This window comes from Sus scrofa, chromosome 17 (assembly GCF_054392235.1).
Source record: "Sus scrofa isolate SSC_HxYL_T2T_F1_AM1 chromosome 17, Sscrofa_HxYL_maternal_Yorkshire_Landrace_v2.0, whole genome shotgun sequence".
NCBI lineage: Eukaryota > Metazoa > Chordata > Mammalia > Artiodactyla > Suidae > Sus > Sus scrofa.
The window spans coordinates 50,225,865-50,252,648 of record NC_139399.1 but is presented as its reverse complement, the minus strand read 5'-3'; the positions used below and the strand labels follow the sequence as shown (position 1 = coordinate 50,252,648).

The following is a 26,784-nucleotide window of genomic DNA, read 5'->3' as shown; positions in this document are numbered from 1 at the left end:
TTATATCTTGATTTCTTGGTCACCATTATCATGGCCTCATTAGATACTTTTAGAATCATTAAAAAGAAAATTTCTCTTTACCAAAATGATATTATTTATAGTATAGAAGGCTTTCTAGGTTTTGCTGAAATAATAATTACATTTAAAGTTTTCTAATCTTTATAATATTGTCTGGAGATATTCCATTATCCAATATCTTTATAATCAATTAAGTCATTCTGTGTCAGAAAACCAGCTTAACTATGGTCATTGGAACACTCTAAGATAATTATCTTGAACTAATTAATGTACATTAGAAATAATATTATAAATGAATCATATGGTCTCTCACAGTTACTATTATACTACTTATTAACTGAAATGAAAGCATTTCATATTTTGCCAACTGATTCATTTATGTAAGGACCTATCAGCTGAATATAAGCCCTGATTGAATCCAAAACATGGTTCTTCTAGGACTAGTGGGCTTTCAGTCACAAGAAATGTTCGTGAAGAAAATATATAGACATTTTTAAAGTCTTCCTATAGAGAGAATTTGAGAAAACAGAATTTTGAAAAAAAAAGTGAATTTAAAATCTGTTAAATCTATGAATCAATAAATCAATTAATAAATAAATGCTTAAGATCAATACCTTAAATTTCTTCTGACCACATGATACAAAGAGTCCAACTCCTCTATTTGAAATCCTTGGTATTTAGCCACAATATGACATGTAAAACTCTTTATCTATGTGGAGTTTTTATTTTAGTAAGCCAACAAGAGAGGGAAAGAGCGTAATACGATTTCAGATACTCATAAAAGCAATGAAGGAAAATAGAACAGAATACGAGAATGGAAGACTATTTTATTTTTTGCTTCTTAGGGCTGCACCAGAAGCTTATAGAGATTCCCTGGGTAGGGGTCTAATCGGGCTACAGATGCCGGCCTATGCCACAGCAATGCCATACCTGAGCCGCTGTCTGTGATCTATACCACAGCTCATGGCAATGCCAGATCCTTATAGCTCACTGAGTCCAGGGATTGAACCCTCATCCTCATAGATCTTTTTTTTTTTTTTAAATGAAACATTCTTTATTTCAGAAAGAAGGTCACAAAACCGTAATCTCAAGAACCCCCACAACCCAACAACCCATCCCAGGCCACCTAGGCCACCGACATCACCTTTGAAGAAGAATGCATGCGTGCATCTGCTCAGACCCTTATCCTCGGCCTTGTTTTCCAGTCCTAAACTGTAAGACCCCTTCCTATTCTCTCTCAAGGGAGGCCACATTCTTTAGGGCGTTAGCCTGCTGCGGCCTTCTTTGCCAGACAAACAATAAAAGCTACTCCTTTCTACTTTGCCCAAAACTCTGTCTCTGCATTTCTGTTCAGGACTGGGGGACAGAGGCTGAATTTCGGTAACACCTAGGACCAAGAAAGCCAGCACCATAAAGGCTACAGCTCCATTCTCTACCTCCAAGCCCAGGAACAGTTTTTTATCATTGAGTGTTAGGCAAGTTTTCCCCATGGGGCCCTAACAACTCCACACTTCAGATCTGTGTGACCCAGGCCCACTGGATGGAGGAAACGACTTCCTATGCTCAGATCTGGCGTTGCTGTGGCTGTCATAGGCCGGCAGCTGTAGCTCTGATTCAACCTCTAGCCTGGGAATTTCCATATGCTGCGGGTGCAGCCCTAAGAAGAAAAAGAAGAAGAAAAAAAGGATGCTTCATCAAGTAGTTAACATCTTCCATTTGTTGGGGGTTTTAGCTCTGCAGAAGAGGTCCAAGATATTATATTATATTGCGTATTCCTTGAAGGGGAACCTGGATCCTGTCCCAAGCCTGCACTAGCTGCACTATTGTTTCTTTTTTCTTTTTCTTTCTTTTTTTCTTTTTTGGCTGCGCCCATGGCACAGAAAAGTTCCCAGGCCAGGGATCAAAACCACACTGCAGTTGCAGCCTGCACCAAATCTTTGACAATGTGGAATCCTTTATCTACTGCACCACAAGGGAACTTCCTGCGCTATGGTTTCTTGACTGTTCCCTCCTTGTCTCTGCAGCTCCTCCCTTCCCTGATTAGTAACTGTTTGAACATACCCTTCAGAACTTAGGGAAGGTCAAAGAGGCTGAACGAAACCTATTTACTACAAACAAGAAATGGGGGCACAGAAAGGCTTTTGTACCCAGGAGCCCCACAGGGTCCTGCTTGGTTTCATAAGGTCGCATGGCAGAAGGCTCAAGTGGAAGCCATGTCAAAACCCAGCTCTCAACTTCAGGGAGGCCAAGGCTAATGACAGTGCCAGGAATGCTAGTGACAACTGGAGCTTCTCATCCAGCAAGTGGCATAGAGCCTGATAGGCAGGTATGGCCATGATAATCCAAGAAAACGCACTGATCGGGTCCCATATGCCTACCGATCACAACTTGTGATTTTACAAATGGCTCTGGATGGAGCTAGTTCCTAGAAAGGAGCCTCAGGAATTTGTTAAACACTGGAACTTTTATGTAATTAATCCCTAAAGGTGATTGTTTTGAGGATAATGTTCTCATTTATAGAAAATTTCTGTTTATTACAACTTTATTGCTTTATAATCTTTTCATCCATCTCTAAAGCTTCTCTCTACAAATCGACTTTTTTATTGAAATATGTTTAAGATTATAGAAGATAGTGCCAATTGGATCTATGTATGTGCCATTGACCTTAAACTGTTTAAGAAGGTGTGCTGAAATATTTCATCTAATCGACTTCAATGGTGTATGTTTTCACTGAGTACCAGTTGGCATAGACGCCTTAGATGAATTCTAACCAAACATTCAAAGAAAACAAACAAACAAACAAATGGAGTCTCAGAACACAAAGAAAAATCTAGACTCATTACTGGTAATTGGTTGCTTCTGGATACTGAAGTGTTTTAGCACCTGACACGGAGCATAAGTGAGGTAAGCAGAGAGAGAAAACTATTTAAAATTTTTGATCAGCGATAAAGCTCTATGATGGTTAGCTTTATGTGTTGATTTGACTGGGCTAAGGGAAGCCAAGATAGCTGCGAAAATCTTCCTGGGTGTGTCTGTGAGGGTGTTTCAGGAAGAGATTAGCATTTGAATGGGTGAACTAAGTAAAGCAGATGGCTCTCTCTCTCAGTGGATGTTGAGTGTCTTTCTATCCCTTCAGGGGCCCAGAAGAACAAAAAAAGCAGAAGAAGGGTGCATTTGCTCTCTTCCTGCTCTGGTTCTCAAGCTTGCAGACTCAGATTGGGGTTTATGCCCTCAATCCCCTTATTCCCTGCCCTTCAAACTCTAACTGAATTACTCACTCCTCAGCCTTCCTGGGTCCAACTTGCAGAGCATAGGATGTTGTGGCCTCCACGACCCTGTGAGCCAATTTCTCTTAGTCTCCTCACTTATAGATCTCTCTGTATCCTATAGGTTTCATTTCTCTGGAGAACCCTGACTAATACAAGAGTTGCCGAAACTCGGCCCCTGTTCACCAGAGTTGAAAAGAAACACCGAGACAGAATTTGGAGTGAAAGAGAAAAAGATACCTTTATTGCTTTGCCAGACAAAGGAGGCCACAGGAGGCTAATGCCTTAAAGACTGTGCCCTCCCTTGGGAGAGAATAAGAAGGGGCTTTATAATTTGGGAGTAGAAAATAGGACCACAGATGAAGATTGGGGTAGATGCGAGCGTTCATTCTTCTTCCAGGTTGATGTTTAGGGGCCCCAGGTCTGGTTCTGGTGGTCCTCCTCTCTGGTCTTCATTTGTTGGGGCTTTAGTTCTGCAGAAGAACTCAAAGATATTGTTATGTATATTCCTTGAAGAGGATCCGGGACCCTGCCCCAGGGGCTGCACTATTGTCTCTGGAGGGCTCCTCTCTGGTCCCTGCATCCCCTCCATTCCCTGATTAGCAACTGTTTGAACCTGCCCTTCAGAACTCAGGGAAGGTTATGGAGGCTGAAGCTTATTCCCTACAAATAAGAAATGGGGAACACAGAAAGGCTTGTGCCCAGGAGCCCCACAGGGCCCTGCTCGGTTTCACATAAATAATACACAGTTATACCAATCCCTACCTTGAATGCCTAGCCAGATTGAAAAAGTCTGTCCAAGACCCTAAGGAATCCTGCCTAAAAACCCCATAATCCTCCCCCATCCCTCCAACCTGTCTCCAGTTTCTTGCTTCCTTCACCCCATCTCCCAGCTTCCCTGGGTTCTTCTTAGACTTGACCCCACTGGCCTGTTGTCCATATGCCTCATTCCCTCAGGTTCTCAACTATGTCAGTTACATAATAGGACAAACATTCTACTTGGAACAATAGTTCTCAACCGTCAAACTTCATTGAACCCACTGATGGCTAGCTTTAAAAAAAATATTTCCCTTGCTGTACAGTGGGAAAATAAAAAAATAAAAAAAAAATTATTACCAGGCCCCACCCAACTCTCTTGAATTAAAATCTACAAGGACAGAACCAAAACACTTGATTTACATTATTCAAACCACCATAAATGACTTTGAAGATCAGATAGAGTGGCGAGCCAATGAGTTAGAGCATGAATTTGTCTCCTTTAGTTCAGCCTCCTCTCTCTGTCTTGTTTCTTCCTGCTTTGCCATCTACCTGCTACTCCAGAAACTAAGCTTCTTCATATCAATTGCTCCTGTCTCTATCCCGTTCACTTGATGCCTTGCCCCTTAGAACTGGTTCCATCATAGCTGCCTAGAATCTCAGAATTAGATAGGACAGGAGAGATTCCTAATCTCACCATCCTCTCCACTGAATGTTTTGATAGCCTCGGTATCAGAGATCCTTAACCTGGGGTCTACAAACTTCAGTTAAAAAAAAAAAAATCTTTACTTTTATAGACTCCTATGTGATATTTAGCTTTTCCTCCTATTATGAGTATAAGCAACTTTTACAGCTGTATAAACTGTACCTTAAACTTTGTCACCAACAGCTATTACAGATAGTTTTCTAGCAGTGCAGTTATCACAGCTGTCTTGAAATATTATATATATACGCCCAGAGCCTCAAAATTATATTTGAGCTCGTGCTAGATCTTGTTATTGAATATTAATTTAAAAAGCACACAAAATGCTATATTTCAAATATTTGAAATACTTGGATATTTTTCAAGAAAAAACTTTTTCTCATAAAACTATGTATTTTATTTCATATATTTAAGAACAGTATTTTCTACAATGAGATGCCGTTACACCGACACCAAAATGGCAAAAAATAAAAAGATGGACAACACCATATGTTAACAAGTATGTGGGATAATCAGAAGTCTCATGCATTGCTGGTGAGACTATAAAATGGGACAACTATTGGGGAATGTCTAGTGGTTTCTTATAAAATTAGGTATCACCTACCCAACAGCCCCCTCCTTGGTATTTCTTCAAGAGCAGTGAAAAGTACATCCACAAAAAGACATACAAACATGTTTACCACAGCTTTATTCGTAATATTTAAAAAAAAAAACCTGAAAAGAGCCCAGGTGTCCAGCAATTCATCAATAGAAGAATAAATAAATAATACATGGATTATTCACACAATGGAACACATAGGAATAATCATAATAGTTACAACAACAAGAACGATGATCCTAATAATAAATGACCTGCTGATGCATAGAGTATCACCACGGCCGTCTCTCAAAACCATTATGCTGAGTGACCCCTTACCCAAAAGAGTAGAATGTTGTATATACCTTTGATATCAAGTTCTAGGGCAGGCAAAAGTAAATCTATGGTGGGGAAACCAATTAGAAAGTTTGCCTCTTCACAACGTTGTAAATCAACTATAGTTTAATTTAAAAAGAAAAAAAAAATTTTTTAAATTAATAAGAGTTTGACCAGGGCAAATGATAGACTATTAAGGTGTTTGTACTTATCAACATAAGTATTTTTTCTGTTAAATAGGAAACTTGTTTCTACAAATTACATCTTCCATTCTCAGAACAAACCTCATGTTACCACGGTGAAGAAAAAATAAATAAATAAAATTTGCCTTTGGTATTGTTGGAGGTGGAGACTGGCTGAGAATGAAGGTGGATGAAGCTTCTTTTACTGAGCGTCCTTTCTGAGAGTCATCCTTGTTGGTATATATGCCCGTACATCTATCTTTTTATTACTGACTAGTATTCCACTGTACGGATATACCAAAGATTGTTTATCAAGTCTCCTACTTATAGATATCCCGGCTATTTTGTTTTGGGTTATTATTTGTAAACTATTATGACAATTCTTCTACAGATTTTTTAATCTTTTTTTTTTTTCTCCAGATCTAGAGATCCTTACCTTTTGAAGGAGACTTGATGCCCCCTCCAGACTGCGCCATCGCTTGAGCATCCTCATGAGCACTCCGCAGCACAGCCTTTCTCAGGTTTTCAGCCTTGGCACGTCTGCATTGTTTCTTTGGCAATGGATGAAAATGTGTCACTGATAAAGTTTTTAAGTAAGTTAATGAGACAGCTGGAAATGACCCATTTTCAGCCTCCACTCTTTCTGACTAGAGCTGGCTAAACAAGTGGCTGGTACATGGTATCTCTCAAATCCTCTTTTTAAACACACACCTCACTGAAACTCCTTGGCTACCTTCCAGCCTGCTCTGCAAAGGGTTTTCTTTCATACAATTTCAGATACCCAAATGCAAATCCATTTTTTGGAAATAGACATCGTTCTTGGCTGTGTTACTTTTACTTCCCAACACAAAACCCAGCACCCCTTCTCTGGTCATCTTCTTATGGAGCCCACTGCTGCCCTTACCTGACTTCTAGTGTTGTAGAGACATACTACTCTCCCAGGAGATCAGACCCCACCCCCCAGCCCAACTAATTGCTATAAACAGCCCAAACATAATGGTTAACCTCTGAATGTTTCTCATTTATTGACTTCCTGTCCAGACCCCTACACTTAACCATCAAATCAGGCCACCTCTATTATCCATTGATCAAGATTGTCTAAAGTCTTAAAAATGGACTATTTTGGATGCTTATAAAACCTTTCTATGTGACCTCAGTGGCACCACTAGTGACCTGATAAGGAAGGAGCAATATGGAGTGTTTCTTATCTTTCCTAAACATGTCAAGACTTCATTCTTCAGTTTTCACTTCAAACAAATGTTTCACAAAAAAAAGGTATTTTCCCTTCTGACAGCTCCATTTCTTTCCTTCCTTTCTTCCTTCCTTCCTCCTTCCCTTCTTTCCCTCCCTCCCTTCTTTCTTTCTCTCTCTTTCTTTCCTTCCTTCCTTCTTTCCTTCCTTCCTTCCTTTGGCTGTTCCTGTGACATGCAGAAATTCCCAGGCCAGGGATCAAACCCATGCCACAGCAGTGACCTGAGCCACTGCAGTGATAACACCAGATCCTTAACCCAACATTAGCCACCAGGGAATTTTGAGAGCTCCATTTCAAAATTTTGAAATGTTTTTGCCTCTTTAATCACTCTTTAAATTTTCTTCGGTTTCTAATTTTAAAAATTACCTGTAAGGAAAGACGGTGGGTGGAGGCAAGAGCAAATGTGCTTATTGGATGCCTTCCAGTGTCAGTTTCCACATTCCATTTAAAGGTAGGATATATCAGTTAGGAGTTTTGTTCACTGTTAGTGACAAAGACTGGAAGTAAAAGGGAAACACATGAGATTGAAGATCATTTCTCTTCCAGGTAAACGAGTTCATAGGTAGACAATCCAAGACTCGTATAACTACCTTACAGATTTATCAATGACCCTAGACTCAATTTTTAACCTCTACTCTCCTTCACACGCAGCCTCTAGTCTCAAAATGGCTGCTGGAGCTTCAGCTATTACCATCGTCATTCCAGACAGCAGGAAAGAGTAGTATAATAAGGGGACCTCTGCCGGCAGTGTTAGCTCTCTTTAAGAAGCCTCCACATCATCTGTCAGTTTATGTATCAATACTGTGATATGCGGGAGTTTAGGAAATGCCAACTTTTACTCGGCCACTCTCATCCTATGTCAAATGGGATTTTTGTTTGTTTTTCCCGAGAAAGAAGAAGACAGTGGACATTGAATGGGATATAGAAGTTTCTACAAAGGAGCAGATTCCAGAATTAGGCCAGTTTTATACTAAATGCAAGCTATTTCTGTGTCATTAGAGCTCCCTGGTGTGTTGCACACTTATATCCTCAGAGCTGTTAAATAACTTTCAGGGTGTTAATCACTGCCTTCTTTTTACCATTTCTTTGCCTTGCATCTCCTAACACTGCAGATTTCTGGACACATTTCTTTCCTCCCCGTATAAAGTACACCAAGGGTAAGGGTCTGTTTAACTCATATTTTTATCTTTACTACAAAGTACGGAACCTAGTCTGTGGCTTTGACAGGTGTTTGAAAATTGACCAAGGCTTGTAGGTCTAAAATGCATTTGTTCTGGAGTTCCGCTCGTGGCTCAGTGGGTAACGAATCTGACTAGGAACCATGAGGTTGCAGGTTCTATCCCTGGCCTTGCTCAGTGGGTTAAGGATCCCCCATTGCCATGAGCTGTGGTGTAGGTTGCAAATGCGGCTCAGATCCTGTGTTGCTGTGGCTCTGGCGTAGGCCGGTGGCTACAGCTCCGATTGGACCCCTAGCCTGGGAACCTCCATATGCTGTGGGAGCAGCCCTAGAAAAGGCAAAAAGACAAAAAAAGAAAAAAAATTCATTTGTCCTTCATTGCCCAGCAAATATTCCAATCCCTCAGAGTCAACCTATAGGAAAGAAAGTTTTTCCTCTCTCACTACTCCCAAGTCCATCCATCTCACTACTCCCATTCTCACTACTCTACCATCAATTGGAGTACACTTTAACTTATTTATTTAGTCCTTTTAGGGCCTCACCTGCGGCACATGGAAGTTCCCAGGCTAGGGTTCGAATCGGAGCTGCAGCTGCCAGCCTATGCCACAGCCACAGCAATATCAGATCCAAGCCACGTCAGATCCAAGCCACATCTGAGACCTACACTACAGCTCACAGCAATACCTGATGCTTAACCCACTGAGCAAAGCCAAGGATCAAACCCAAGTCCTCATGGATACTAGTCAGATTCATTACCACTGAGCTACAACAGGAAATCCAGGGTATACTTTTATTTTAATAAAATAATTCCAACAGAAATACATGTGTCATGGCTTGGTAGCTATCAGTTGGAATGGGAATTTTGCCAAGCTCTGTTCACCCACTTTGCTCTCAGAGTGTCCGTGCTGCCTCCATATAATGCTCTTTACCTCTCCCAGCTCATTCTTAAGAGACATTATCTCATCCAGCTCTGAAAGATATAACACTTTAGTGTTGTTACACTTCAGAGGGAAGGGAGAGAAAACAGAAAGGCCTACGGCTGTCTAACTAATGCCATTACAGTAGATTACAAGGTGAGAGTGTTTATATAGCTTTTTATAACACAAAACTCGCTCATAACACTATCTGGAGATTGCAAAAGGAAAACATTAATGGCAGGAAATGCTAGAGTAAAAATATTCTCTATGCTTTGGACCACATTATGGAAAGATATGTTTTATAAGGATAATATTACACTGGGTGTTTTCTGTCGTCTGCAAAGTGGTGTGAGTTTGTTGAGAAGTTAACTCTTACTGTGCCTGCAACAGAAGATGATAAAAATGAATTAGGCTACAGTGTAAAAAAAAAAAAAAAAAAAAAAAAAATAAGCTGAGGCAAAAGTCAGTGACTAAATGAAATTTCTCTGTGGCTAGAGGAATTCAACTAGAAAGTGGATGTCTATTTGGAGAGAATGGTCAAACAAGAGGCACTGACTGAAATTACCACCACTCTGGCCCAATCCCCCGGGATTTCTTACCAAGCAATTTCAACAATCTCCTAACAAGTCTCCCTGCTTTGGCCCTTGCCTTCTAGAAAGAAAAAAAAATCTATAGGCACCTAAATGATCAGAGAAAGAAGAAATTAGATTAGGTCACTACTCTACTCAGAATCATCCTATGAACTCTCTTCTCACCACATGTGAAAGGCAATGTCCTTACAAAGTTATAAAGAATCTGTAACATATGCCCCCCGCTACCTCTCTGAATTCATCTCCATTACTCTCTTTCCTCCCCATTCTGCTCCAGCCTCTGACCCCATTGTAATAGCTCAGACACATCAGGCAAGTTCCCAGCTCAGGGCCTTTGCACTTGCTCTTCCTTCTACTTAGAATGTTCTCTCTCCAGATGTCCCCTTCTTGGCTGGATCTGTCACCAATTACTGATCTCTCCCCAGTTCCTTTTCTCAGTGAACCCTCCAGAGACTGCCCCTGCTTTTACACCCTCTCTTTTCTGCCCTTGTTTATCACTTTTCATAGAACTCAACACATTTGACAGATCACATTTTTCACTTGCTAATTCATTGTCTCCCTCCACTCTAAGAATGCAAGTTCCACGAGGGCGAGGGGATTTTTCTGCTTTGTTTATAAGATATAGCCAGAGTACCTCATAGATGCCTGACATGAGATAGGTACTCAGGAAATAAGTGCAGAATGAACAAACAATGCTTCTCCAAGATAGCATTCTAGACTTTGAGAATTGGGACAGTCGGCTATGCAGAGCCACTGAAGAGGTTTAAATGAGCTTATGATATCATTGCCTTTGTGTCTGAAATGATCTTTCCAACAGAATTGGGATGGGAGGGCTTGAATGCTAAGCCATGCACATAATGGGAGACCATGAAGACTAAGCCATAAGGCAAGAGGCAAAAGAGGGCAAGGTGGGTGTGCCCTGAAGAGATGTTTTAACATTTAAAACTGAGCAGAGAAATTCTGTGTTGGATACCTAGCTTAATGGCACACAATTATTGAGTGGTCTGAGAGCCATTTCTCAGCTGGGCCCTGAACTTCATCACTATAAAGCCACATGGTCCAAGCTTTCCTTTCCAGTGAGAGGGGGCGTAGGAATGTTTTCCTTGGCTGTCACGGTTCCAAATCAGGATCAATAGGATCAAATCCAACCAGAGCCCAGATCTAGCCCTGCTCCACAACAGACCGGACATTTGGTGTGTGAACAGACAGCCCAGATACCAACCCCCCGTTTCTATTACAAAAATAATAAAAGTTTGAGGGAAATGAGATTGGAAAACCAAAGTAAGTAGAAGACTCAAGACATCCTCCTATTTGTTTTTCTTCTGTTTCTAGGCCCCACGCCAGAAGAGCCCTCTTCCCAATGGTTGCCTGGTTACAGCCTGAGAGGTTCGCCAGGGTAACATCTGGAATAAAGGTGGGTGGGCAGGGAGCCAGGGCCTGCTCAACTAGAGCAGGATCTGAGAAAGAAAGGAAAAGAGAATCGTTTTTTTTCTAATTACTGCCCAACCTTGAGGACAAAGGAAGGAAACATTTGAGATAAACTGAAAATATGTTAAAAGGTTTTCTTTTAAGGGGTTATTACGACTCATTAACATAGCAGAGGAATAGGAGGCATGGAGGGAACTCTGGAAGTTATGGCCATTTTAATAAGCTGTGTTTTGAAGTGGACATTTGTTACCCAAGACCCAGAGCAACTCTGGATTTTGTGATGTTTAGTATTATTCTTGAGTGCAGCCTGGTTCAGAACAGAAGGGACTGCATTCAAATATCTAATAATAAAAATGATAATGTAAATAATAAACATGTATTGATTGCTTATCCTGTTCCACAGAGGGCTATAGATATACCATCCTATTTCGTCTTTGTAACCCTTTGGAATAAGACTGAGCCTTAGAGATGGTAGGAAATTTTCTATTGCACATCCCGTAGTCCCCAGGCAGTCTGATTCCAGGACCTGCTTTCTTCCGCCTCCCACAGGTTACCATACCCCATTGTGTGTTACACTCCCCAGGGATTAGGAAGATAATCAGCACCCTGGTTAAGACTCTGGATCTAGATGTCTTGAGTTCAACTCCCAGCCTTGTGTTACCTTGAGCCAATATCTTATTTTGAGTCTCATGTTCCTGATGTGTAAAAGGGGTCAATCATGACATTTATTCCATGGACCTGCTGGAAAAACTTAATGAGAAAACAAGGAAAGGTCTTAGCCCACTGTGATTACTTGTGTTTATTTTTATTTTCTTTTCTTTTTAGAGCCACCCCCGCCCCAGAGTGCCAAGCCTTCTGGCTCTAAGGCCCTATGGATTCAACAATATGTAAACCACCGTCTCTGCCTGCAACAAACACAGGGCTGAGCTAGAGAGATTGGCAAGGAGACAAAGAAACAAATCTACCGAGTTAAGTACTATGCCAAAAACACTGTATATATGTGGAAGAAGGAAGGGGCTTGGTAGTTAGGAAGAAATCAAAGAGATGACATGGCTGAGTTGAGTCTTGCAAATGTGGTTGTCGGGCACTCACCTGGACAGAGTTCCAGGCGCAGGGACCAGGTGGCACAAAGACAGAAATGTGAACGTGTGCACAGCGCCAGGGGAGGAGAAGATGGCACGATGATGAGAGATAAGATGAGATCCCTCATTCAAGGGCCCCTACACCCTGTTTACAACTTTGGATTCTGTTCTCCAAGTAACAGAAAATCTAAGGGGGAAGGAAATTTTCAAAAGCAGAGGTCATGTTATTTGGACTTGGCTGCAAAGATTAAGAAAGGAGTGTGAGGCATTTTCTGATGCACAGAGGATGGAACACGAGTTGGAGAAGATATAAACTCAGGTCTGGGCTGTGCGCATTGCTGCGTGAGCAGCCAAACCAGCAATCGAGATAGCGGTTGGGAGCTCAGGACAGCAGTGTTGGCTGAGGAGAGCCTTGAGGACTTTACGCTGGTGCAGATGGAGGCGATGTGCTTGCTTAGGACTGAGGAGGGGTCGCGATGTGCAGAGCAGTGATTTCTTCTTTTCTAGGTCATGGATCTTTTGAGAATCTCATGTATTGCTCTGGAGTCTCTGTCAGGAAAATGTCAAAAAGCTGTGGGCATGCATGTCAAGTGTGCATTCAATTGCAGAATGTTCTGAGGCTCTTTCAAGAACCATAGGACCCCAGTTAAGAAAACTTGGAGTTGGAGTTCCCTAGTGGTGCAGTGGGTTAAGGATCTGGCATTGTCACTGCTGTGGCTCAGGTCACTGCTCCTTTGAAGTTTTGGGGTTTTTTTCTTTCTTTCTTTTTTTTTTTTTTTTTTTTTTTTTGTCTTTTGTCTATTTAGGGCCACACCTGCAGCACATGGAGGTTCCTAGGCTAGGGGTCGAATCAGAGCTACACCTGCTGGCCTACACCACAGGCACAGCAACTAGGGATCCAAGCCATTCCTGCAACCTACAGCACAGCTCACAGCAACACTGGATCCTTAACCCATTGAGCTACGCCAGGGGTTGAACCCACGTCCTCATGGATTCTAGTTGTGTTTGTTAACCACTGAGCCGTGACAGGAACTCCTCTTGTGCAGTTTCGATTCCTGGCCTTTGCGTGTCATTGACAAAGCCAAAAAACAAACAAAAAAAAAAACCAAAACAGTAACCCTGGGGTACAAGGAGGATGCAGAAGGGCCAAAATGCAACCTTAGCTGTTTGGAGGGTGAAAAACAGTAAAAAATATTGTAGAGGAGTTGACAACAGGGTCATGATCCATACACCCCAGGTCTCACACCTCCCAGAAAGCCAAGTGGCGTTGTCTTCTGACAGGGTTTAAATATCCAGGTTTAGCAGAGTAGAACTGGGGGCTACTGTCAACTCTTGAAAATCGTCAACATGCCTCCCTTTCCATCTTCCCACCCGTATTTTTTCTGTGTGCTGCACCACACCAACGCGCCTTCAAAAGTTTGACGTGAGTGCCCAACGAAAGTGCCGACAGGGCGTTCATTCTTTGGGTTTCTTCACCACTGAGAGTGACTGATGTCTGTCCTGGTGGTAAAAGACACTTGGGGTTTTCTGCAAAGCTTCACCAACTAGAAACAGTTGCTCGAAGAACTAAACAAAACATGATAATGAGAGAAAACCGCTTCTGGGCTTTCCAGCCTTCTTGTTCTTCTACAGCCAGCACTTGAAGACTCAGCAATGAGGTTTGTGACAATTGGGGATCATTTGCTAATAAATAAAACAGCACTGGGACAGGAAAGCCTGAATCTTTCCTGAGTTCCTCTGAAACTTTCCTGATTCCTTCTCCCTCCACAGTGGGTCACTGACTAAAGTCTATTTACTCATGAGCATCTATGGTTTTTTTGGTTTGTTTTTTTTTAGGGCTGCACCCATGGCAGATGGAGGTTCCCAAGCTAGGGGCTGAATCAGAGCTGGAGCTGCTGTCCTACACCACAGCCATAGCAACACTGGATCCTTCATCTACAGAGCGAGGCCGGGGATCGAACCTGCATCCTCATGGATACTAGTCAGGTCCATTACTGCCGAGCCATGATGGGAACTCCAGTCTAGTCTTATTTTAACAAGGCAACTGCTCTCTGCACAGGTTTCCCTCACTCCAGCACTACAACCTACCTTCACCATTAACCCCTCTTCATTCCACCCCACCCCTACCTGCCCCTCACCTGCACTGTGTTTCATATTATCTTTCTAAAAGGAAAATGTTGATTCAAATCTTCCCTTGCTGAGACTGGCATTCAAGGTTCTGCTGATCTGGGCTCATCCACCTCCACCATCCTCCCATCATCTCCTCACCTCCCACTTCCCCCCATCCTGAACTTCAGCCACATTATTCTGCTCCACTGCCTTAGTGAACACGGCCATCTTGCTCTAGAATATCTGGCAAATGTCAAGCTAGCCTTCAAGGCCCACCTCAAGCATTGCCCTGTCTAGAGCACTCCCTCTGACTGCTTTTCCACTCTCATCAGACACTAGTGTTCTTTCCCTGAGGTCCCCCCACAACAGACCTGGAACTCCCTGAGAGCAACTGTGCATTATGTGCAACATGCTCACTGCATGGCTGGATCCAGTTGTCTCCCCAACCTGGGTTTTTTGCTAAGTACCCCAAACTAGGATGAAAAACTCACTTTTCTTCCCCCTATACTGAAGAGTTTGCTAATATATATATATATATATATATACATAGGGTGTGTTTAACCTATATAAAAACCTTTCCCAAGACCGGAAGTAAAAGGTGAGTATGCAAGTAATTCCTCCTAGGTTGCATGATATTTATGTTCTATTAAAGGGAGAAAAACTTGTAGCAATTGTTTGGTGCCACCATATGCACTGAGGTACAGTTGTACATCATGCTTGTCTCGAATTCAGACCACCTTCACCTCATATTCATATAAATTCAACTTGACTTGTTTCCATTCTCTCCTCTTCCCTCTCCTCCTCGCCCCTTCCTCCTTTCTCACTTCCTCCCTCATCGTCCTGTCTTGGGGAACACAGATCAGGGCTTCCAAACATTAATGTGTGTGTGAATCCCCTGGTGATTTTGTAAAACTGCCGCATGTGATTCAATAGGTCTAGGACTGAGCCCAAGATGCTGAATTTCCAACAAGCTCCAGGACAACATGAACCGTACTTTAGCCCCAGGAATATAAAGTGTGGAGGGTGCACCAGGCAGAGCCTGGGCTTTCAACCACAGGATGACTGTTCCTAGCACTGCCTCTCCCACAGGGAGTTCCCCTTCGTGTCCTCCAGGGCTGCTTCATCATAAACAAAGTGTCAATTTTTGTATTGAGATACGATTACGGATTGGTGATTGCCAAAGATGAACAGTGGGGTGTGGCCAAAAGTTACAAACTTCCAGGTATAAACTACAAAAGTTTTGGGATGTCCTGGACAGTATGGCAACTATAATTAATAACGTGGTATTGTATATTTGAAATGGGCTAAGAGAGTAGATCCTAAAAGTTCTCATCAAAGAACTTAGTCTTAACCAAGATAGATATGAGGCTATGAAAGGGGAGAGAGGGACATTCTTTCTTTGTCCCCAGAAATGAAGGCTTGGCTGGTGAGTCCAGGTCAGACCAGCATATGCTCACAAAGCTGATGTCACCTCTAAGCACAAGCTGAACAAACAACTGATGTTCAAGTTTCAATTTTAAAACGTTCCAAAAATAGTTAAGGGAATCTCATTTGCATGGCTTGAAAATAAATTCAGAGAAAGTAAAAGAATGAATGACCTCCCAGAAATGGACCCAGAGATGAAGGGGTTGAGTCTCCTTACACTCATCAAATTGGGTACCACTAGAAGCTTGGGAGTGCCTCTAGTAGAGAGATGGTTAATTAGAAAAGTCTTGGAGTTCCCTTTGTGGCTCAGCGGTTAATGAACCCAACTAGGATCTATGAGGATGAAGGTTTGATCCCTGGCCTAGCTCAGTGGGTTGAGGATGCAGCATTGCTGTGAGCTGTGGTATAGGGCTCGGATCCCTAGTTGCTGTGGCTGTGGTATAGGCCAGCAGCTGTAGCTCTGATTCGACCCCTAGCATGGGAACTTCCATATGCCTCGGGTGCGGCCCTAAAAAGCAAAAAAAAAAAAAAAAAAAAAGAAAGAAAGAAAGAAAGAAAGAAAACTGATAAAGCTTTAATAACTAACCTGGGCTCTCTTGGGAAGACTGGAAAAGAGAGAGGAATTTGGTGGGACCCTGCAAGTTCCCCCCGCCTCAAACCCACATTCACACATTCAGTCCAATGTTAAAGCAGCATAAAGCCAGAGAACAAGGAAGCTTAGGAAACAGACAAAGTTTACTGGCAGCCACCCAGCCTCGCCTTTGTGCTTTAGAAGTTTGAGATCTGCACAAAAGAACAAAGATCCTTGCATTCCCACCTACTGATGGCAGGTCAATGAACTTTCTTGTTCATTGCTTGAGCAGTTGTTTGCTTTTTCCCCTAATTGTGTCACCTGGATTATTAGCTATTTACCCCTCCCAGATTCCTGCAATCATTCATGCATTTGTTCAGACATGCATTCTTGTATTCATCACTCAGCAAATCCTTATTTTACACCTATTACATATACATATGTGTGTATGTATGTATAACATGGTACAGGTACATGTGTTTTCACAAAAGGCAATGAAAGTAAAATATAAAATAAGATAGAATTTAGGATAGAGATTCTCCCTCTTTCAGCCGAGGTTGATCCATTTATAGCATCCTTTGGCTACTGTCATCTAAAAGCATCCCAACTGCAATATTATCCAGACCACATAACCCCCAGCTTGTCCACAAAAATATGACTTCACATTTCAAGTCCCTTATTCACTTCAGGTACACTATTTCTATTCTTTCTTCTTGAACTACTAACCTAAAGACATATTTTTAAGGAAATAAACAGTCATTTCACCTAATTCCTAATTTATTTTACCAAGTGCATGCTGGCTCCAGGTGAACATAGCATTCCTGTCAAAATGCTCACCAATGATCTCTTTAGTGATCCATTCTCAAATGGTGCCTCAGAGCAAGTAAAATCATTGTTGCAAAATTTGGTAAACTTTTAAAGAATGTGGCTACCTTTGTCTGCCCATAGTCCTTCCTTGTATTCACCATTTCTTAAAAATCACCCATATAGGAGTTCCCGTCGTGGTGCAGTGGTTAACGAATCCGACTAGGAACCATGAGGTTGTGGGTTCGGTCCCTGCCCTTGCTCAGTGGGTTAAGGATCCGGCGTTGCCGTGAGCTGTGGTGTAGGTTGCAGATGCGGCTCGGATCCGGCGTTGCTATGGCTGTGGTGTAGGCCGGTGGCTACAGCTCCCATTGGACCCCTAGCCTGGGAACCTCCATATGCCACTGGAGCAGCCCAAGAAATAGCAAAAAAGACAAAAATAAATAAATAAATAAAATAAAATCACCCATATAAATTTAACCTATTTGTAGACATCATTCAAACAGTTGAGCTTGGGAGTTCCCATTCTGGCTTAGCAGGTTAAGAACCCTACTAGTATCCATGAGGATCTGGGTTTGATCCTGGCCTCTCCCTCAGTGTGTTAAGGATACTGCGTTGCCACAAGCTTCGACATAGGTCGCAGGTGAAGCTCGGATCAGGCGTTGCTGTGACTGTGACGTAGGGTGGCAGCTACAGCTCTGATTCAATCCCTAGCCCAGGAACTTCCATATGCTGCAGGTGTGGCCCTAAAGAGAAAAAATAATGGTACTAATAAAAAGAAATAAACATTTAAAAAATTAAAAAATTAGGGAGTTCCCGTCGTGGCGCAGTGGTTAACGAATCCGACTAGGAACCATGAGGTTGTGGGTTCGGTCCCTGCCCTTGCTCAGTGGGTTAAGGATCCGGCATTGCCGTGAGCTCTGGTGTAGGTTGCAGACGCGGCTCGGATCCCGCGTTGCTGTGGCTGTGGTGTAGGCCGGTGGCTACAGCTCCGATTGGACCCCTAGCCTGGGAACCTCCATATGCCGCAGGAGCGGCCCAAGAAATAGCAAAAAGACAAAAAAAAAAAAAATTAAAAAATTAAAAATAAATTGAGTTTGTCAGAGAGTTCCCTGGGTAAATATATGTTGGAGAGTCACAGCAGTGTCTTATTATTATTTGTCACAGTCCTATGCAATTATCTAGCTTTTAGCCCTTAAAATATATTCCAAAAAATGCCCATTTAAGAATTCCTACCCAGAAAATAGTCAGTGGTTGCCTCTGCGGAGCAGGATTCACAGTGTAGGAGAGATGGAGAGATACCCAGCACAAACTCTCCATCTTGCATTTTTAATCTCTTCCTCTCTATTGGCTACTTTCACTTGGACTACAAACAATTCAACTGGTTTTCCTGTTTAAAAACAAACAAACAAAAAACCAGATTCCCTGGGATAGAGCCCAGGCATCAGGATTTTTTCAAGTTCTCTCCAGGGAATTCTAATGTCTGACCCAAGTTGAGAACTGATGCTCAAGAGAAAATCCCTTGAAAATGCACTATTTACCTTTTTCTCCTCCCCAATGCCATGCACTTCTCAATGTAAATGTATTGAATTCTGGTTTTGACCATCACAAGCCTCTTTAATTGAGGACGTCAATTCTTAGCCTAATGGCCACTTTCCTGAACCAGCTTCTTAGAGAGGTCTAATCTGACACAGTTTGCCTCCCCTTGCTTCATGAAACCTGCTCCTCTGGAATAATTTCCTGCTTTTCTTCTAAACTTGGACTGCATCTCCTCATTTTCCACCATGGGCTCCTGTTTTTCCAGTTTTGGGGTGGAGTGAGGACAGGAAGCAGCCTACATAGCAGGATTCTCCCTAGGGCTTTATATGGCTAAAGCTCTTCTATGGATAATACTGTTCAGAAAACATTCAAGGGAAAAAAAAAAAAGTTAAGAAAACTGAGTTAATTCCAAAAAATGCAGGCAAACAGCAGGAAATGGGGTAGAGAAGGTGCCAACCAGATGTTGCTCAATGCCAGCTGTAAGAGTTTGGGATCAGACCCCAAATTTGGCTCAGATGGAACACAAAAGCCAGATTCATCCAGAACAAAGCTCCTGGGAAACTTGGGCCAAGCTTTTATTCAGTCAGAGGAACTTCAGGGTTAGTGGGCAGAACATGGTGACATAAAGTTCAGGCTCCTACTATAAATTCAAGAATTTGCACTTCCTTAGTCTTTGAGTTATACTCAGGGAGGGCGAAGCCACATCATACCATCTCGACTCCTGGGAAAAGTGCAAAGGATTAAGACCAGAAGGCAAGGATCTGAGAGCCGGGCAGCTGTGGCAAGAGCTCCTCCCAGTCTCTAGGATCTGAGCCGTTACGGTTCTGTTTGAAAATAAACTGAGATTCAGATGAACAGAAAGTTTGTGTTTCACATTAACATTATGGCTTTTTCTCAGCTGGGTGTTTTTATTTTCTCTGTCACTTTGCATTACAGGAATAACTCAGCTCTCCAAGGGAACAGCTCCATCAGATAAGTAAACAGCATAGAGTGCGGAGTGTAGATTGCAGGATTTGAGGCTCCTTGACTCAAGGAAGCCTTGGCTGTCAAGGTCTGTGGCTGTTGGCCCAGACCATTAGCTTCAGGCTCAGCTCAGTTTAAACTGGGCTGCCAAAGAAGCCATCTTCTAGACTATGCTGCCTTGTATTTTCTCACGGGCCAGGGAAGAAGCAGCTGGAAGAAATCTCTCACCACACTTGTCCCAGCCCTTCCCAGCACAGTCGTGGGCATTGCCAACTGCCACCAGTATCCTCAGCTCTGTGCAGTCCTAGGGTAATGGGGACACAGCTTAGAAAGATAGGAGTACCTTCCTGCTCACCAGGGAAGTGAGTCAGATGTAGTTACCATTCGATTTCATGGTGTCGACAAATGTGGGAGAGAAAATACCAACCCAGATATCCACATGGGCCCTTTCATTCCAAACTCCTGGGTGTTGCCTAAGGCCTGCCTGTTCTCTACTTGTTCCTGACTCCCATTTTTGATGCTTTGTGTAACGTATCTCCGGAAAGAACCATGGCGTTGAATCCTAGACCCTCACACCACAAGGACTTGTATCTGTATGAGCAACCCTACGACATCCTGAATAGACCTCATTGGGTGAGCCTGACATTACAGGATGAAAACACACACACAAAATTCAGCTAAGATGCAGACTCTCTGTCTCTGTCGCCTCCCCCACTACCCCAATAACACTTCTTACACATCAACCTTGACCCAGATGGAACTTGATTCTGCTTTACCCTTGGGGTTGGTGAACTTAAGTGACCTTTCTCTTTCTGAAACAAGTCTAATTAATCACTCCCAGGCCCCAGCTCTTACTGCTTGCATCTCACTTCCTCCTTCCTGTTGGGAAATTTTGGCAGGTCCTCATCTTGAACCAACCAGCACTGGAGTAGAAAGAGTTACTATGGACACTCTCAATTGTATCACACCAATCTCACTTTGGCAAACGTGGGATATCTCTTGGACTATTTTACCCTGGTCACATGATATAAAAAGGGCAAATTTTATCTTAGGCCAAAAATGTGTATACTTTAATAAATCAAAGGGTAAATCCAAATCAATTTTCAAAACACAGGCTGCCATGATGACAAGTTGTAGGAGCACAAGGAGAAATGTCTGTAATCACCCCCACTCCTGGCAATTTATTTGGGCATGAGTAGTCCTAGCAAACTTTTCAAATAAGCACCAGTCAGGCTACTGGGACAAGAACTGGGTTCAAAGACATGATTTGATTTTGATAGCTCAATTTTTTGATAATAAAACATTCAAAACATCTATCAACATTTCTGCTCCTATAATGGGTCTGATCATTTACTTTTAATGTCTTGTAATTAAAATTTTGAATTTAGGATTTTCCACAGTGGTTCAGTGGGTTAAGGATCCAACTGCAGTGGCTTGGGTTGCTTCAGAGTTTTGAATTGATCCCTGGCCCAGTGCGGTGGGTTAAAGAATCTGGCATTGCCACGGCTATGGTGTATGTCTCAGCTGTGGCTCAAATTCAGCCCCTGGCTGGGGAACTTCCATATGCCATGGGTATGGCCATAAAAAAAATTTGATTTAGACAGAATAGTAGAGTGAACCCCCAAATACCCATCACCCAACTTCAACAACCATAGGCTCTTGGCCAATCCAGTTTTATCTCAACTGTTATGCATTGGCTTCTCTCATATTATTTTAAAGTATATCAATGATATCCATCATTGTATCAATACATATCTTAATATTTATATCTGCAAAAGCAGGGTTTCTTTAATTTTAACTTTTTATTATAGAAAACTTCAAATGTAGACAAAAGGAGAACTTTCATGTATCTATCAGTCACCTCAAAAATTGTGGTCAATTTGGGTTTTATTTACACCTCCCACTCATTCCCTCTGCCCCAGATTATTTTGAAGCAAATTTCAGACATCATATTATATGTAAATATTTCAGTATTTACCTCTAAAATATGACTTTTTTGGATATATGCACCTGTATGTTCATTGCAGCACTATTTGCAATAGCCAAGACATGGAAACAACATAAATGTCCATCAACAGGAATGGATTAAGAAGATGTGGTGTATATGCACAATGGAATACTATTCAGCCATAAAAAAGAACAAAATAATGCTTTGCAGCAACATGGATGGAAATAGAGACTCTCATACTAAGTGAAGTACATCAGAATGAGAAAGACAAATATCATATGATGTCACTTATGTATGGAATCTAATATATGGTACAAACAAACCTTTTCACAGAAAATAAACTCATGGACTTGGAGAACAGACTTGTGGTTGCCAAGGGGGAGGGGGAGGGAGTGGGATGGACTGGGAATCTGGGGTTAATAGATAAAAACTCTTGCCTTTGGAATGGATAAGCAATGAGATCCTGCTATATAGCACTGGGAAATATATCTAGTCACTTGGGATGGAGCATGGTGGAGGATAATGTGAGAATAAGAATTCTGTATATATATGTGTGACTGGGTCACTTTGCTGTACAGTGGAAAACTGACAGAATGCAGTAAACCAACTATAATGGAAAAAATAAAAATCATTTTAAAAAATATGACTTTTTCTTAACTATACTTAAAACACAGTCATCATATCTAAAGAAAATGATGCTTTACTTGTATCAATATTTGGGTAGTATTCATATTTTACCAATAGGGCTTCCTTATTAACTATAATTACTTTATCAACCCAAAAATTATTAATAATTTATTAATTGCATCAAATCCTCAATCAGTATTCAGATTTTCCTTGATTTCTTTTTAAGTCATTTGTATAATCCTTTATTTAAAAATGAGATTGAAATAAAATCCATACATTCCAATGTTTGCTATGTCATTTAACCCTGTTTTAGTTTACAACATTTCTCTCCCTACCTTCCTTTTCTTCCCCTCTCTCCATTTCTTCTTTATTTTTCCCTCTCTTTCCTTGCAATTCATTAGTTGAATAAATAGGGTGATTTGTCTGGATTTTGTTGTTGTTTGCACTCCCGTGGTGCCGTCTAACATGTTCCTCTTTCCCCTGTATGTCCTTAGACTAGGAATCCTGAATCTACTTTCATGACTAAGGACCCAATACAACTCCCTCGTCTCCATTCTAAGTCCCAGGCTGCTGTCTCCTGAATGATGGAAACCTGAGGCTGTGGGGGGTACTGGAAAGAGGACAGGGTTTTAATCTGTCATCAACCTGCTATGTATCTTAGGCAAATAAAACTCACTTTCCTTGGTTATAAGTGTGGTTATTAATATTGCCTTTAAAGGTTTATTTAGGTCTTAAAAGTAACTGTTATAAACATAGAGTGTGTTGAGTAGCCTAGTCATGTACCCAAGACGCTGTGCTGCATAGTGGCAGTAGCATAGATTTTGGGGCCAGACACGCTTGAATAAGGCCATCTGAAGAGTGAGGATTACAAAAATTATTTTGTCTTAATGATTGAAGAGAAGATTTATGTAACATACATAGTCCAGTGCCTTTCACATAATGTATATGGCAGTTGTAGATAATGACAATAGCGTAGGTTTACCAGATAAGGCTAGAAGATAGCAAAGATTGAGTCCCACACAGTTTTGTTTTGTTTTTTGCAAAATCATTTTGACAATCTTCTATCCAATAATTTCCATTAAGACTTAAAAATAAAAAGTGTAGATAAGTACAAAATGTAATATGAAAACAGAAGAGGGGATAAATAACTTTTTCCTGTAAATACCAAGAAACACTCAGCAGGGGTCATGACAATGACACTAGATCTTACAGGTTTTGTAGCCGAATGAGAACTAAGGCATATAAAGAGGAAGGAACAGCGCTGGCAAGGGCAGAGATGGGTCGCAAGTTCAAATGACTTCAGAAAAACTGGTTGAGGTTCACCTGGTGGAGTCATGATGTGGCTCAAGTTGGGGAATCTTTTGCTATAGTAATCTTCGTCATGGTGAGATGGAAGGATTCAAGGGGGAGCGCTAAGATAACATTGTGAGAAAGGGAGTAAACTAGGAAGTTGTGATAACATCAGGTGAGACTGGAGTTCCTGTCATGGTTCAGTGGTTAACGAATCTGACTAGGAACCATGAGGTTGTGGGTTCGATCCCTGGCCTTGCTCAGTGGGTTAAGGATCTGGCGTTGCCATGAGCTATGGTGTAGGTTGCAGACGCGGCTCAGATCCTGACTTCTTGTGGCTCTGGCGTAGGCCGGTGGCTGCAGCTCCAATTCAGCTCCTAGCCTGGGAACCTCCATATGCCGCAGGAGCAGCCCAAGAAAATGGCAAAAAGACAAAAAAAAAAAAAATACCAAGTGAGAGATGGTAAAAAACTAACGTGATGCCAACCACGTCAGGTCACCGTAAGTGTCAATAAAGTATTGGATGCAGTATGTTTGAAGATTGAATAAGAAAGTAGGTTTTTGCCTATAGTAATTGTGGTATAGATATCATTTGAAACTGAACTGATAAATAAAAGTTTACGTAGCATTTAGTGCTCAACAAGTAAAATTTGAGAAATCACTAAAAAGAAGGATCACAAAGTTGTGAGTTCTGGATCCCCAGAACAGGCCAATGGAAATCACAGGCTCCCCCAAATACCCATCAGTGTTTTTGATTCCCTGAAAGTGAAAGACAAACATACACACACACACACACACACACACACAACCTCCCCCATCCTATGCCATCATTCAGTTGTATTCCAGTGGTTCCTAATATATGTTCTATAGAGTTTTATTCTACAAGTGCTTCATGGGGAAAAGAAAGTGGGGGAGAAGGAGAAAATGAAAGAAGGAAGGGAGGAAGGAAGGTAGAAGGGAAGAAAATACTTTCTAAGCTAGTTTGGGAAATTCTGGCTTAAGGAGAATTTTAAAATTTTCTTTATTGCAAGACTTTTCAGAGCCTTTGTTTAAAGTATTGCAAATCTCCAACATAAGCATAGAGTATGCAAGACTTTAATCAAGATTCCCCACCTCCCACAAGAAGCATCTTGTACAAGTATTCTACATACAGACGTAGTTGGGTGGGGGGGTGCTAACTTCAGGAGTGGCTGTTTCTTCGAGATACCTCAGGAGCTGATTCTATGACAAAGAGACTGAGTTGACAGAGACATTTCTCCTGAAATTATTGCTGAGTAAATACAGACCTTGCTGGAATATAAGTCCTTACATCATTTGGGTCTTTTCTACTTGGTCCAGACTATTGTGCATAATAACGACTGAGCTAGATGGACATTTCGATCAAGTGTTTAATGAGAAAGCCCTTTTACAGCTCTAGCTGACTCATCTCTTAACCCCAAAAGGAGAAAGCTCAATGTGGGTATGAGTTTAAAAGAGATCTTCAAAGATGAAGGGGAGAGGAAGAAATGTTTGTATGCTAAACTGTCTCTAAGATTCCATTTCCAATCCCATGTACTCACAGGATAATTCAAACCGGAATCCAGGATATGCAAGAAAACACACTGTTTAGGCAAAGCTTAAAGCATGCTTAATTATCCTCCCAGCACACACACACACACACACACACACACACAAACACATTCTGCAAGTGAACATAAAATGGACTGAAGGTTTTGCTCTCAGCCTCTACCTGCCACAGCTTTGTCAGTGCTGGCCCCACCACCCCAGTCTCTTATCCAGCTAGGAAAAAAAGATAACTAGATATCATATCCCTGTGCCCACCTCCAAGATGTAGACATGATCTCAAGTCTGACTGCAGCCCTGCACACTGAGTAGCATCACTTAAATCACGTCCTCTAGCCTCTCCACCCTTGAGTGTTGGAGAGAGATCATCTCTTCTGCTGTCAGGTTGGAATCCTCTGCATCTGCTCTTGAGGGAGCTCTGCCCAGCTCCTGGAGCCCCAGTGCCATGCTGCTTCAAAAGCGTCACGTTGATTCCTATCACACCTCTTATGTTTACAGATAACATCTTCTATTGCTTGGGAGTATTTCAATCTGTTCTATTCTCTCTAGAATAGCACCGCCCAGCAGAAATTTCTGCAATGATGAAAATACTCTGTATCCACTAATACAGTAGCTACCCACCTGATCATCTCCCCAAATCAATCACTGGCAAGTCACATCGGCATTCTTGAATGCACGTACCAGCCATGCAGCATTTGGAGAGTCACAAGACTGATCCCCAAATCCATCATCCGAATGGTGGGATAATTACACCTGCTTCCATGAGACATTGTTAGGTGGTGGTAAATGAGACCACACTTGTGCAGTGGCTGTCATAGAGCCGACCACACGGCAAGTGCTCAGTAAATGTTTCTTCCCTCTCCCTTCATCCAAAGCTTAGTCCAGTGACTGAAATGGCTCAGATGGTTCCTATTTCTCTGGGTAACTTCAAGACTTCCTTGTTCATCTGCTAAAACGTTCAGTTTCATAAGGGTTTGAAAGGAAACCTTGGATCCATGATCAGGAACCTGTTTTGGCTTTCCTCTCCTGCAATGTCTCAAGCTGGAGTTCTCATCGCAGCACTGGTTTTTAAGAAGCTTAGAATGGATTTCCTTCCTGCCCCAATCAAAGAGCAGCCCCTTTCTGGAGGAGGCTGGAAATGGGACCCATTGTTCATTTGCATTGTGCAGCTTTTCCTCAATTAAAAAAAAAAAATCCTTTAGAATGTTTAGGTTGGAGGCTTTGCTTCCTCCGTCTTTTTTTAAAAAAAATTTTATTATTTTTTATCTTTTTTAGGGCCGTGCCTGCAGCATATGGAGGTTCCCGGGCTAGGGGTCCAATTGGAGCTGTAACTGCCAGCCTACACCCCAGCTATAACAATGTGGGATCCTTAACCCACTGAGCAAGGCCAGGGACTGAACCTGTGTCCTCATGGATGATAGTCAGATTCGTTTCCACTGAGCCATGATGGGAACTCCTCCTCCATCTTAGAAGAGGCTGTAGGGACAGCTGGTGGGGCAACTGCAGCTCAAGAGGAAGGGAGAAATGGGCAGAGAGCTATTTGCGGGTCCTCTTTTTTCAGAGAGAGAAGCCGGTCATACCCATGTGTAGCCCAGCAGTCTGCTGGAGCCCCATAACCAAGGGTTATTGAGACACAGGCATGATTTTCTTGAATCTCCAAG

The 26,784-nt window shown here is 42.0% G+C and overlaps 1 long non-coding RNA gene across 3 annotated transcripts; it reads right to left on the bottom strand.

Moving 5' to 3' along the window:
- Positions 1 to 3,541: 3,541 nt before the first annotated feature.
- On the bottom strand, positions 3,542 to 26,144 carry LOC110257441 (uncharacterized). Of its 3 annotated transcripts, none has more exons than XR_014831975.1 (4): positions 25,745 to 26,144; positions 7,457 to 7,587; positions 6,275 to 6,389; positions 3,542 to 3,757 (listed from the first exon to the last, which is right to left on the bottom strand). It is a non-coding gene; the product is annotated as an uncharacterized LOC110257441 (long non-coding RNA). The 3 variants fall into 3 exon arrangements; XR_014831976.1 differs by having other exon boundaries at positions 6,275 to 6,415; positions 25,805 to 26,144; XR_002340026.2 differs by having other exon boundaries at positions 3,543 to 3,757; positions 6,275 to 6,415.
- Between the last annotated feature and the right edge of the window lie 640 nt (positions 26,145 to 26,784).